Here is a 12,510-nt window from a genome sequence, read left to right as displayed (position 1 = left end):
GTTATGTCTTTAATGAACATGGGAATGATTTAGTTCTGGTGTGCAATGCAATTCAATGAGAAAAGTGCTTAACCTATATGTTATTCTTCAGTGCACAACGTTAGATCGTTAGTGCAATGCAATGCAATTCAATGCAATTCAATGCAGTGCAAAGCAATGCAAATAAATGCAATGCAATGCAATGCAATGCAATGCAATGCAACAACACACGTTATGTTTTTAATCAACATCGGAATGAGGTAGTTCTGGTGTGCAATGCAATGCAAAAAGTGCATAACATATGTTATTCTTCAGTGCACAACGTTAGATCGTTAGTGCATTGCAATGCAGTGCAAAGCAATGCAAATCAATGCAATGCAATGCAATGCAATGCAACAACACACGTTATGTCTTTAATGAACATGGGAATGATTTAGTTCTGGTGTGCAATGCAATGCAATGCGAAAAGTGTATAACCTATTTGTTATTCTTCAGTGCACAACGTTAGATCTTTAGTGCAATGCAATGCAGTGCAAAGCAATGTAATGCAACGCAAAACATTGCATTGCATTGCAATACAATACAATGCAATGCAATGCAATGCAATGCAATGCAATGCAATGCAAAGTAATGCAAAGCAATGCAAAGCAATGCAAAGCAATGCAATGCAATACAATACAATGCATTGCAACAACACACGTTATGTCTTTAATGAACATGGGAATGAGGTAGTTCTGGTGTGCAATGCAATGCGAAAAGTGCATAACCTATATGTTATTCTTCAGTGCACAACGTTAGACCGTTAGTGCAATGCAATGCAATGCAATGCAATGCAATGCAATGCAATGCAATGCAATACAATACAATGCAATGTAATGCAATGCAATGCAGTGCAAAGCAATGCAAATAAATGCAATGCAATGCAACAACACACGTTATGTTTTTATTCAACATGGGAATGAGGTAGTTCTGGTGTGCAATGCAATGCAAAAAGTACATAACATATGTTATTCTTCAGTGCACAACGTTAGATCGTTAGCAAAAAGTGCACCAACAAACGTTGTCTCTTTAATGAACATGGGAATGATTTAGGTCTGGTGTGCAATGCAATGAAATGCAAAAAGTGCATAACCTATATGTTATTCTTTAGTGAACAAAGTTAGATCGTTAGTGCAATGCAATGTAATGCAATGCAATGCAATGCAATGCAATGCAATGCAATGCAATGCAATGCAATGCAATGCAATTCAATTCAATTCAATGCAATGCAATGCAATTCAATGCAATGCAATGCAATGCAATGCAACAACACACATATCATCTCTATAATGAACTTGGGAATGATTTTGTTCTGGTGTGCAATGCAATGCGAAAAGAGCAAAACTTATATGTTATTCTTCAGTGCACAACGTTAGATCTTTAGTGCAATGCAATGCAGTGCAAAGCAATGCAAATGAATGTAATGCAACGCAAAACATTGCATTGCAATACATTGCAATGCAATGCAATGCAACAACACACGTTATGTCTTTAATGAACATTGCAATGATTTAGTTCTGGTATGCAATGCAATGCAATGCAAAAAGTGCATGACCTATATGTTATTCTTCAGTGCACAACGTTAGATCGTTAGTGCAATGCAAAGCAATTCAATGCAGTGCAAAGCAATGCAAATCAGTGCAATGCAATACAATGCAATGCAACAACACGTGTTATGTCTTTAATGAACATGGGAATGATTTAGTTCTGGTGTGCAGTGCAATGCAATGCAAAAAGTGCATAACCTATATGTTATTCTTCAGTGCACAACGTTAGATCGTTTGTGCAATGCAATGCACCAACAAACGTTATCTCTTTTATGAACATGGGAATGATTTAGTTCTGGTGTGCAATGCAATGCAGTGCAAAAAGTGCATACCTATATGTTATTCTTCAGTGCACAACGTTAGATCGTTAGTGCAATGCAATGTAATGCAACAACAAACGTTATGTCTTTAATCAACATGGGAATTAGGTAGTTCAGTTGTACAATGCAATGCAAAAAGTGCATAACCTATATGTTATTCTTCAGTGCACAACGTTAGATCGTTAGTGCAATGCAATGCAATGCAATGCATCAACACACATATCATCTCTATAATGAACATGGGAATGATTTAGTTCTGGTGTGCAATGCAATGCGAAATATGCATAACCTATAAGTTATTCTTCAGTGCACAACTTTAGATCGTTTGTGCAATGCAATTGCAACAACACATATGTTATCTCTTTAATGAACATGGGAATGAGTTAGTTCTGGTGTGCAATGCAATGCAATGCAAGAAGTGCATAGCCTCTGTTATTCTTCAATGCACAACGTTAGATCGTGTGTGCAATGCAATGCAATTAATGAACATGGGATCGAGTAGTTCTGTTGTGCAATGCAATGCAAGTAGTGCACAGACTATATGTTATTCTTCAATGCGCAACGTTAGACAGTTTGTGCAAAGCAACAACACATATGTTATCTCTCTAATGAACATGGCATTGAGTTACGACACACGAAGTGCATAACCTATGTTTCTTTAATGATGCTCAACGTTACATCGTTTGTGCAAAGCACATAATGTTATAAGAATGAGCTATACATAGGTACGCTTTTGACCTGCTGAACATATTTCTGGCCAAAGAGTCCTTAAAGATGTTATATCATCCTGACAAAGGTCCAAATTTGACACTGAATTTTTTTCTGTCCAAGGAGTACTCGAAACTTGACCTTACCATTTATACTCGTTGACTTTTTCTGATGTTACGTCAGCCATAAAGAAGTCCATATTTGACCCAAGGAACATATTTTTGGCCAAAGTCTTGGGCTTTCTATTCATATAGTCCAACTCCTTCTGATGCTTCATAAGCCATATAGATGTCCATATCTGACCTTTTGAACTTATTTCTGGTCAAAGTGTCCTCAAAATTTTTCAAACTTTATAAAGTTATAGTCTCCTTCTGATGATAAATCAGCTATACAGAGGTCCCCTTTTGACCTACTGAAAATATTTCTGGCCAAAGAGTCCTAAAAGATTAACACTATACATTCAGACTGATATCTTCGGATGTTATATCATCCTGACAAAAGTCCATATTTGACCTACCGAATTTTTTTCTGGCCATGGAGTGAGTACTCGAAACTTGATCTTTCCATATATACTTGTTGACTCTTTCTGATGTTACGTCAGACATACAGAATTCCATATTTGACCCAAGGAACATATTTCTGGCCAAAGAGACCTCTATCTTGGGCTTTCTATACATACTCATAGACTCCTTCTGATGCTTCATAAGCCATATAGATATCCATATCTCTCCTTTTGAACTTATTTCTTGTCAAAGTGTCCTAAAACAAATTCAAACTATATAAAGTTATAGACTCCTTTTGATGATAAATCAGCTATACAGAGGGCCCCTTTTGACCTCCTGAACATATTTCTGACCAAAGAGTCCTTGATCTATGGGCTTTCTATACATACTAATAGACTCCTTCTGATGCTTCATAAGCCATATTAGATGTCCATATCTGACCTTTTGAACTTACTTGTGGTCAAAGTGTCCTAACATTTTTTCAAACTATAGAAAGTTATAGACTCCTTTTGATGATAAATCAGCTATACAGAGGGCCCCTTTTGACCTACTGAACATATTTCTGGCCAAATAGTCCTCGATCTTGGGCTTTCTATACATACTCATAGACTCCTTCTGGTGCTTCATAAGCCATATAGATGTCCATATCTGACCTTTTGAACTCATTTGTGGTCAAAGTGTCCTAACATTTTTTTCAAACTATAGAAAGTTATAGACTCCTTTTGATGATAAATCAGCTATACAGAGGGCCCCTTTTGACCTCCTGAACATATTTCTGGCCAAAGAGTTCTCGATCTTATGCTTTCTATACATACTCATAGACTCCTTCTGATGCCTCATAAGATATAGATTTCCATATCTGACCTTTTGAACTTATTTGTGGTCAAAGTGTCCTCAAAATTTTTCAAACTATAGAAAGTTATAGACTCCTTTTGATGATAAATCAGCTATACAAAGGTCCCCTTTTGACCTCCTGAGCATATTTCTGGCCAAAGAGTCCTTGATCTTGGGCTTTCTATACATGGTCATAGACTCCTTCTGGTGCTTCATAAGCCATATAGATGTCCATATCTGACCTTTTGAACTTATTTGTGGTCAAAGTGTCCTCAAATTTTTTCAAACTATAGAAAGTTATAGACTCCTTTTCATGATAAATCAGCTATACAGAGGTAAACTTTTGACCTCCTAAACATATTTCTGGCCAAACAGTCCTTGATCTTGGGCTTTCTATACATACTCATAGACTCCTTCTGATGCCTCATAAGCCATGTAGATGTCCATATCTGACCTTTTGAACTTATTTGTGGTCAAAGTTTCCTAAAAAAAAATTCAAACTATATAAAGTTATAGACTCCTTTTGATGATAAGTCAGCTATACAAAGGTCCCCTTTTGACCTCCTGAACATATTTCTGGCCAAAGAGTCCTCGATATTGGGATTTCTATACATACTCATAGACTCCTTCTGGTGCTTCATAAGCCATATAGATGTCCATATCTGACCTTTTGAACTTATTTGTGGTCAAAGTGTCCTCAAAATTTTTCAAACTATAGAAAGTTATAGACTCCTTTTGATGATAAGTCAGCTATACAGAGGTCCCCTTTTGACCTCCTGAACATGTTTCTGGCCAAAGAGTCCTCGATATTGGGATTTCTATAAATACTCATAGACTCCTTCTGATGCCTCATAAGCCATATAGATGTCCATATCTGACCTTTTGAACTTGTTTGTGGTCAAAGTGTCCTAACATTTTTTCAAATTATAGAAAGTTATAGACTCTTTTTGATGATAAATCAGCTATACAGAGGGCCCCTTTTGAACTACTGAACATATTTCTGGCCAAAGAGTCCTCGATCTTATGCTTTCTATACATACTCATAGACTCCTTCTGATGCCTCATAAGCCATATAGATGTCCATATCTGACCTTTTGAACTTATTTGTGGTCAAAGTGTCCTAAAAAAACTTCAAACTATATAAAGTTATAGACTCCTTTTGATGATAAGTCAGCTATACAGAGGTTCCCTTTTGACCTCCTGAACATATTTCTGGCCAAAGAGTCCTTGATCTTGGGCTTTCTATACATACTCATAGACTCCTTCTGATGCTTCATAAGCCATATAGATGTCCATATCTGACCTTTTGAACTTATTTGTGGTCAAAGTGTCATAAAAAAATTCTAACTATATAAAGTTATAGACTCCTTTTGATGATAAGTCAGCTATACAGAGGTTCCCTTTTGACCTCCTGAACATATTTCTGGCCAAAGAGTCCTCGATCTTATGCTTTCTATACATACTCATAGACTCCTTCTGATGCCTCATAAGCCATATAGATGTCCATATATGACCTTTTGAACTTATTTGTGGTCAAAGTGTCCTAAAAAAAGAATCAAACTATATAAAGTTATAGACTCCTTTTGATGATGTCAGCTATACAGAGGTCCCCTTTTGACCTCCTGAACATGTTTCTGGCCAAAGAGTCCTCGATATTGGGCTTTCTATACATACTCATAGACTCCTTCTGATGCTTCATAAGCCATATAGATGTCCATATCTGACATTTTGAACTTATTTGTGGTCAAAGTGTCCTAAAAAAAATTCAAACTATATAAAGTTATAGACTCCTTTTCATGATAAATCAGCTATACAGAGGTAAACTTTTGACCTCCTAAACATATTTCTGGCCAAACAGTCCTTGATCTTGGGCTTTCTATACATACTCATAGACTCCTTCTGATGCCTCATAAGCCATGTAGATGTCCATATCTGACCTTTTGAACTTATTTGTGGTCAAAGTTTCCTAAAAAAAAATTCAAACTATATAAAGTTATAGACTCCTTTTGATGATAAGTCAGCTATACAAAGGTCCCCTTTTGACCTCCTGAACATATTTCTGGCCAAAGAGTCCTCGATATTGGGATTTCTATACATACTCATAGACTCCTTCTGGTGCTTCATAAGCCATATAGATGTCCATATCTGACCTTTTGAACTTATTTGTGGTCAAAGTGTCCTCAAAATTTTTCAAACTATAGAAAGTTATAGACTCCTTTTGATGATAAGTCAGCTATACAGAGGTCCCCTTTTGACCTCCTGAACATGTTTCTGGCCAAAGAGTCCTCGATATTGGGATTTCTATAAATACTCATAGACTCCTTCTGATGCCTCATAAGCCATATAGATGTCCATATCTGACCTTTTGAACTTGTTTGTGGTCAAAGTGTCCTAACATTTTTTCAAATTATAGAAAGTTATAGACTCTTTTTGATGATAAATCAGCTATACAGAGGGCCCCTTTTGAACTACTGAACATATTTCTGGCCAAAGAGTCCTCGATCTTATGCTTTCTATACATACTCATAGACTCCTTCTGATGCCTCATAAGCCATATAGATGTCCATATCTGACCTTTTGAACTTATTTGTGGTCAAAGTGTCCTAAAAAAACTTCAAACTATATAAAGTTATAGACTCCTTTTGATGATAAGTCAGCTATACAGAGGTTCCCTTTTGACCTCCTGAACATATTTCTGGCCAAAGAGTCCTTGATCTTGGGCTTTCTATACATACTCATAGACTCCTTCTGATGCTTCATAAGCCATATAGATGTCCATATCTGACCTTTTGAACTTATTTGTGGTCAAAGTGTCATAAAAAAATTCTAACTATATAAAGTTATAGACTCCTTTTGATGATAAGTCAGCTATACAGAGGTTCCCTTTTGACCTCCTGAACATATTTCTGGCCAAAGAGTCCTCGATCTTATGCTTTCTATACATACTCATAGACTCCTTCTGATGCCTCATAAGCCATATAGATGTCCATATATGACCTTTTGAACTTATTTGTGGTCAAAGTGTCCTAAAAAAAGAATCAAACTATATAAAGTTATAGACTCCTTTTGATGATGTCAGCTATACAGAGGTCCCCTTTTGACCTCCTGAACATGTTTCTGGCCAAAGAGTCCTCGATATTGGGCTTTCTATACATACTCATAGACTCCTTCTGATGCTTCATAAGCCATATAGATGTCCATATCTGACATTTTGAACTTATTTGTGGTCAAAGTGTCCTAAAAAAAATTCAAACTATATAAAGTTATAGACTCCTTTTGATGATAAATCAGCTATACAGAGGGCCCCTTCTGACCTACTGAACATATTTCTGGCCAAAGAGTCTTCGATCTTGGGCTTTCTATACATACTCATAGACTCCTTCTGATGCCTCATAAGCCATGTAGATGTCCATATCTGACCTTTTGAACTTATTTGTGGTCAAAGTGTCCTGAAAAAAAATTCTAACTATATAAAGTTATAGACTCCTTTTGATGATAAATCAGCTATACAAAGGTCCCCTTTTGACCTCCTGAGCATATTTCTGGCCAAAGAGTCCTTGATCTTGGGCTTTCTATACATACTCATAGACTCTTTCTGATGGTTCATAAGCCAAAGATTTCCATATTTGACCTTTTGAACTTATTTGTGGTCAAAGTGTCCTCAAAATTTTTTCAAAGTATATAAAGTGATAGACTCCTTTTGATGATAAATGAGCTATACAGAGGTCCCCTTTTGACCTCCAGAATATATTTCTGGCCAAAGAGTCCTCGATCTTGGGCTTTCTATACATACTCATAGACTCCTTCTGATGCTTCATAAGCCATATAGATGTCCATATCTGACCTTTTGAACTTATTTGTGGTCAAAGTGTCCTAAAAAAAAATTCAAACTATATAAAGTTATAGACTCCTTTTGATGATAAGTCAGCTATACAGAGGTCCCCTTTTGACCTCCTGAACATATTTCTGGCCAAAGAGTCCTTGATCTTGGGCTTTCTATACATACTCATAGACTCCTTCTGATGCTTCATAAGCCCTATAGATGTCCATATCTGACCTTTTGAACTTATTTGTGGTCAAAGTGTCATAAAAAAAATTAAAACTATATAAAGTTATAGACTCCTTTTGATGATGTCAGCTATACAGAGGTCCCCTTTTGACCTCCTGAACATGTTTCTGGCCAAAGAGTCCTTGATCTTGGGGCTTTCTATACATACTCATAGACTCCTTCTGATGCTTCATAAGCCATATAGATGTCCATATCTGACATTTTGAACTTATTTGTGGTCTAAGTGTCCTAAAAAAAATTCAAACTATATAAAGTTATAGACTCCTTTTGATGATAAATCAGCTATACAGAGGTCCCCTTCTGACCTACTGAACATATTTCTGGCCAAAGAGTCTTCGATCTTGGGCTTTCTATACATACTCATAGACTCCTTCTGATGCCTCATAAGCCATGTAGATGTCCATATCTGACCTTTTGAACTTATTTGTGGTCAAAGTGTCCTGAAAAAAAATTCTAACTATATAAAGTTATAGACTCCTTTTGATGATAAATCAGCTATACAAAGGTCCCCTTTTGACCTCCTGAGCATATTTCTGGCCAAAGAGTCCTTGATCTTGGGCTTTCTATACATACTCATAGACTCCTTCTGATGGTTCGTAAGCCAAAGATTTCCATATTTGACCTTTTGAACTTATTTGTGGTCAAAGTGTCCTCAAAATTTTTTCAAAGTATATAAAGTGATAGACTCCTTTTGATGATAAATGAGCTATACAGAGGTCCCCTTTTGACCTCCAGAATATATTTCTGGCCAAAGAGTCCTCGATCTTGGGCTTTCTATACATACTCATAGACTCCTTCTGATGCTTCATAAGCCATATAGATGTCCATATCTGACATTTTGAACTTATTTGTGGTCAAAGTGTCCTAAAAAAAATTCAAACTATATAAAGTTATAGACTCCTTTTGATGATAAATCAGCTATACAGAGGGCCCCTTCTGACCTACTGAACATATTTCTGGCCAAAGAGTCTTCGATCTTGGGCTTTCTATACATACTCATAGACTCCTTCTGATGCTTCATAAGCCATATAGATGTCCATATCTGACATTTTGAACTTATTTGTGGTCAAAGTGTCCTAAAAAAATCAAACTATATAAAGTTATAGACTCCTTTTGATGATAAATCAGCTATACAAAGGTCCCCTTTTGACCTCCTGAGCATATTTCTGGCCAAAGAGTCCTTGATCTTGGGCTTTCTATACATACTCATAGACTCCTTCTGATGCTTCATAAGCCATATAGATGTCCATATCTGACATTTTGAACTTATTTGTGGTCAAAGTGTCCTAAAAAAAATTCAAACTATATAAAGTTATAGACTCCTTTTGATGATAAATCAGCTATACAAAGGTCCCCTTTTGACCTCCTGAGCATATTTCTGGCCAAAGAGTCCTCGATATTGGGCTTTCTATACATACTCATAGACTCCTTCTGATGCTTCATAAGCCATATAGATGTCCATATCTGACCTTTTGAACTTATTTGTGGTCAAAGTGTCCTGAAAAAAAATTCTAACTATATAAAGTTATAGACTCCTTTTGATGATAAATCAGCTATACAGAGGGCCCCTTTTGACCTCCTGAGCACATTTCTGGCCAAAGAGTCATTGATCTTGGGCTTTCTATACATACTCATAGACTCCTTCTGGTGCTTCATAAGCCATATAGATGTCCATATCTGACCTTTTGAACTTATTTGTGGTCAAAGTGTCCTCAAAATTTTTCAAACTATAGAAAGTTATAGACTCCTTTTGATGATAAGTCAGCTATACAGAGGTCCCCTTTTGACCTCCTGAACATGTTTCTGGCCAAAGAGTCCTCGATATTGGGATTTCTATAAATACTCATAGACTCCTTCTGATGCCTCATAAGCCATATAGATGTCCATATCTGACCTTTTGAACTTATTTGTGGTCAAAGTGTCCTAACATTTTTTCAAATTATAGAAAGTTATAGACTCTTTTTGATGATAAATCAGCTATACAGAGGGCCCCTTTTGAACTACTGAACATATTTCTGGCCAAAGAGTCCTCGATCTTATGCTTTCTATACATACTCATAGACTCCTTCTGATGCCTCATAAGCCATATAGATTTCCATATCTGACATTTTGAACTTATTTGTGGTCAAAGTGTCCTAAAAAAACTTCAAACTATATAAAGTTATAGACTCCTTTTGATGATAAGTCAGCTATACAGAGGTTCCCTTTTGACCTCCTGAACATATTTCTGGCCAAAGAGTCCTTGATCTTGGGCTTTCTATACATACTCATAGACTCCTTCTGATGCTTCATAAGCCATATAGATGTCCATATCTGACCTTTTGAACTTATTTGTGGTCAAAGTGTCCTGAAAAAAAATTCTAACTATATAAAGTTATAGACTCCTTTTGATGATAAATCAGCTATACAGAGGGCCCCTTTTGACCTCCTGAGCACATTTCTGGCCAAAGAGTCATTGATCTTGGGCTTTCTATACATACTCATAGACTCCTTCTGGTGCTTCATAAGCCATATAGATGTCCATATCTGACCTTTTGAACTTATTTGTGGTCAAAGTGTCCTCAAAATTTTTCAAACTATAGAAAGTTATAGACTCCTTTTGATGATAAGTCAGCTATACAGAGGTCCCCTTTTGACCTCCTGAACATGTTTCTGGCCAAAGAGTCCTCGATATTGGGATTTCTATAAATACTCATAGACTCCTTCTGATGCCTCATAAGCCATATAGATGTCCATATCTGACCTTTTGAACTTATTTGTGGTCAAAGTGTCCTAACATTTTTTCAAATTATAGAAAGTTATAGACTCTTTTTGATGATAAATCAGCTATACAGAGGGCCCCTTTTGAACTACTGAACATATTTCTGGCCAAAGAGTCCTCGATCTTATGCTTTCTATACATACTCATAGACTCCTTCTGATGCCTCATAAGCCATATAGATTTCCATATCTGACATTTTGAACTTATTTGTGGTCAAAGTGTCCTAAAAAAACTTCAAACTATATAAAGTTATAGACTCCTTTTGATGATAAGTCAGCTATACAGAGGTTCCCTTTTGACCTCCTGAACATATTTCTGGCCAAAGAGTCCTTGATCTTGGGCTTTCTATACATACTCATAGACTCCTTCTGATGCTTCATAAGCCATATAGATGTCCATATCTGACCTTTTGAACTTATTTGTGGTCAAAGTGTCATAAAAAATTCTAACTATATAAAGTTATAGACTCCTTTTGATGATAAGTCAGCTATACAGAGGTTCCCTTTTGACCTCCTGAACATATTTCTGGCCAAAGAGTCCTCGATCTTATGCTTTCTATACATACTCATAGACTCCTTCTGATGCCTCATAAGCCATATAGATGTCCATATATGACCTTTTGAACTTATTTGTGGTCAAAGTGTCCTAAAAAAAGAATCAAACTATATAAAGTTATAGACTCCTTTTGATGATGTCAGCTATACAGAGGTCCCCTTTTGACCTCCTGAACATGTTTCTGGCCAAAGAGTCCTCGATATTGGGCTTTCTATACATACTCATAGACTCCTTCTGATGCTTCATAAGCCATATAGATGTCCATATCTGACATTTTGAACTTATTTGTGGTCAAAGTGTCCTAAAAAAAATTCAAACTATATAAAGTTATAGACTCCTTTTGATGATAAATCAGCTATACAGAGGGCCCCTTCTGACCTACTGAACATATTTCTGGCCAAAGAGTCTTCGATCTTGGGCTTTCTATACATACTCATAGACTCCTTCTGATGCCTCATAAGCCATGTAGATGTCCATATCTGACCTTTTGAACTTATTTGTGGTCAAAGTGTCCTGAAAAAAAATTCTAACTATATAAAGTTATAGACTCCTTTTGATGATAAATCAGCTATACAAAGGTCCCCTTTTGACCTCCTGAGCATATTTCTGGCCAAAGAGTCCTTGATCTTGGGCTTTCTATACATACTCATAGACTCTTTCTGATGGTTCATAAGCCAAAGATTTCCATATTTGACCTTTTGAACTTATTTGTGGTCAAAGTGTCCTCAAAATTTTTTCAAAGTATATAAAGTGATAGACTCCTTTTGATGATAAATGAGCTATACAGAGGTCCCCTTTTGACCTCCAGAATATATTTCTGGCCAAAGAGTCCTCGATCTTGGGCTTTCTATACATACTCATAGACTCCTTCTGATGCTTCATAAGCCATATAGATGTCCATATCTGACCTTTTGAACTTATTTGTGGTCAAAGTGTCCTAAAAAAAAATTCAAACTATATAAAGTTATAGACTCCTTTTGATGATAAATCAGCTATACAGAGGGCCCCTTCTGACCTACTGAACATATTTCTGGCCAAAGAGTCTTCGATCTTGGGCTTTCTATACATACTCATAGACTCCTTCTGATGCTTCATAAGCCATATAGATGTCCATATCTGACATTTTGAACTTATTTGTGGTCAAAGTGTCCTAAAAAAAATCAAACTATATAAAGTTATAGACTCCTTTTGATGA

This window comes from Rutilus rutilus (assembly GCF_951802725.1).
Source record: "Rutilus rutilus genome assembly, chromosome: 1".
NCBI classification, from domain to species: Eukaryota; Metazoa; Chordata; class Actinopteri; order Cypriniformes; family Leuciscidae; genus Rutilus; species Rutilus rutilus.
The sequence above is the reverse complement of the archived record's forward strand: the minus strand, read 5'-3'. Positions refer to the sequence as shown.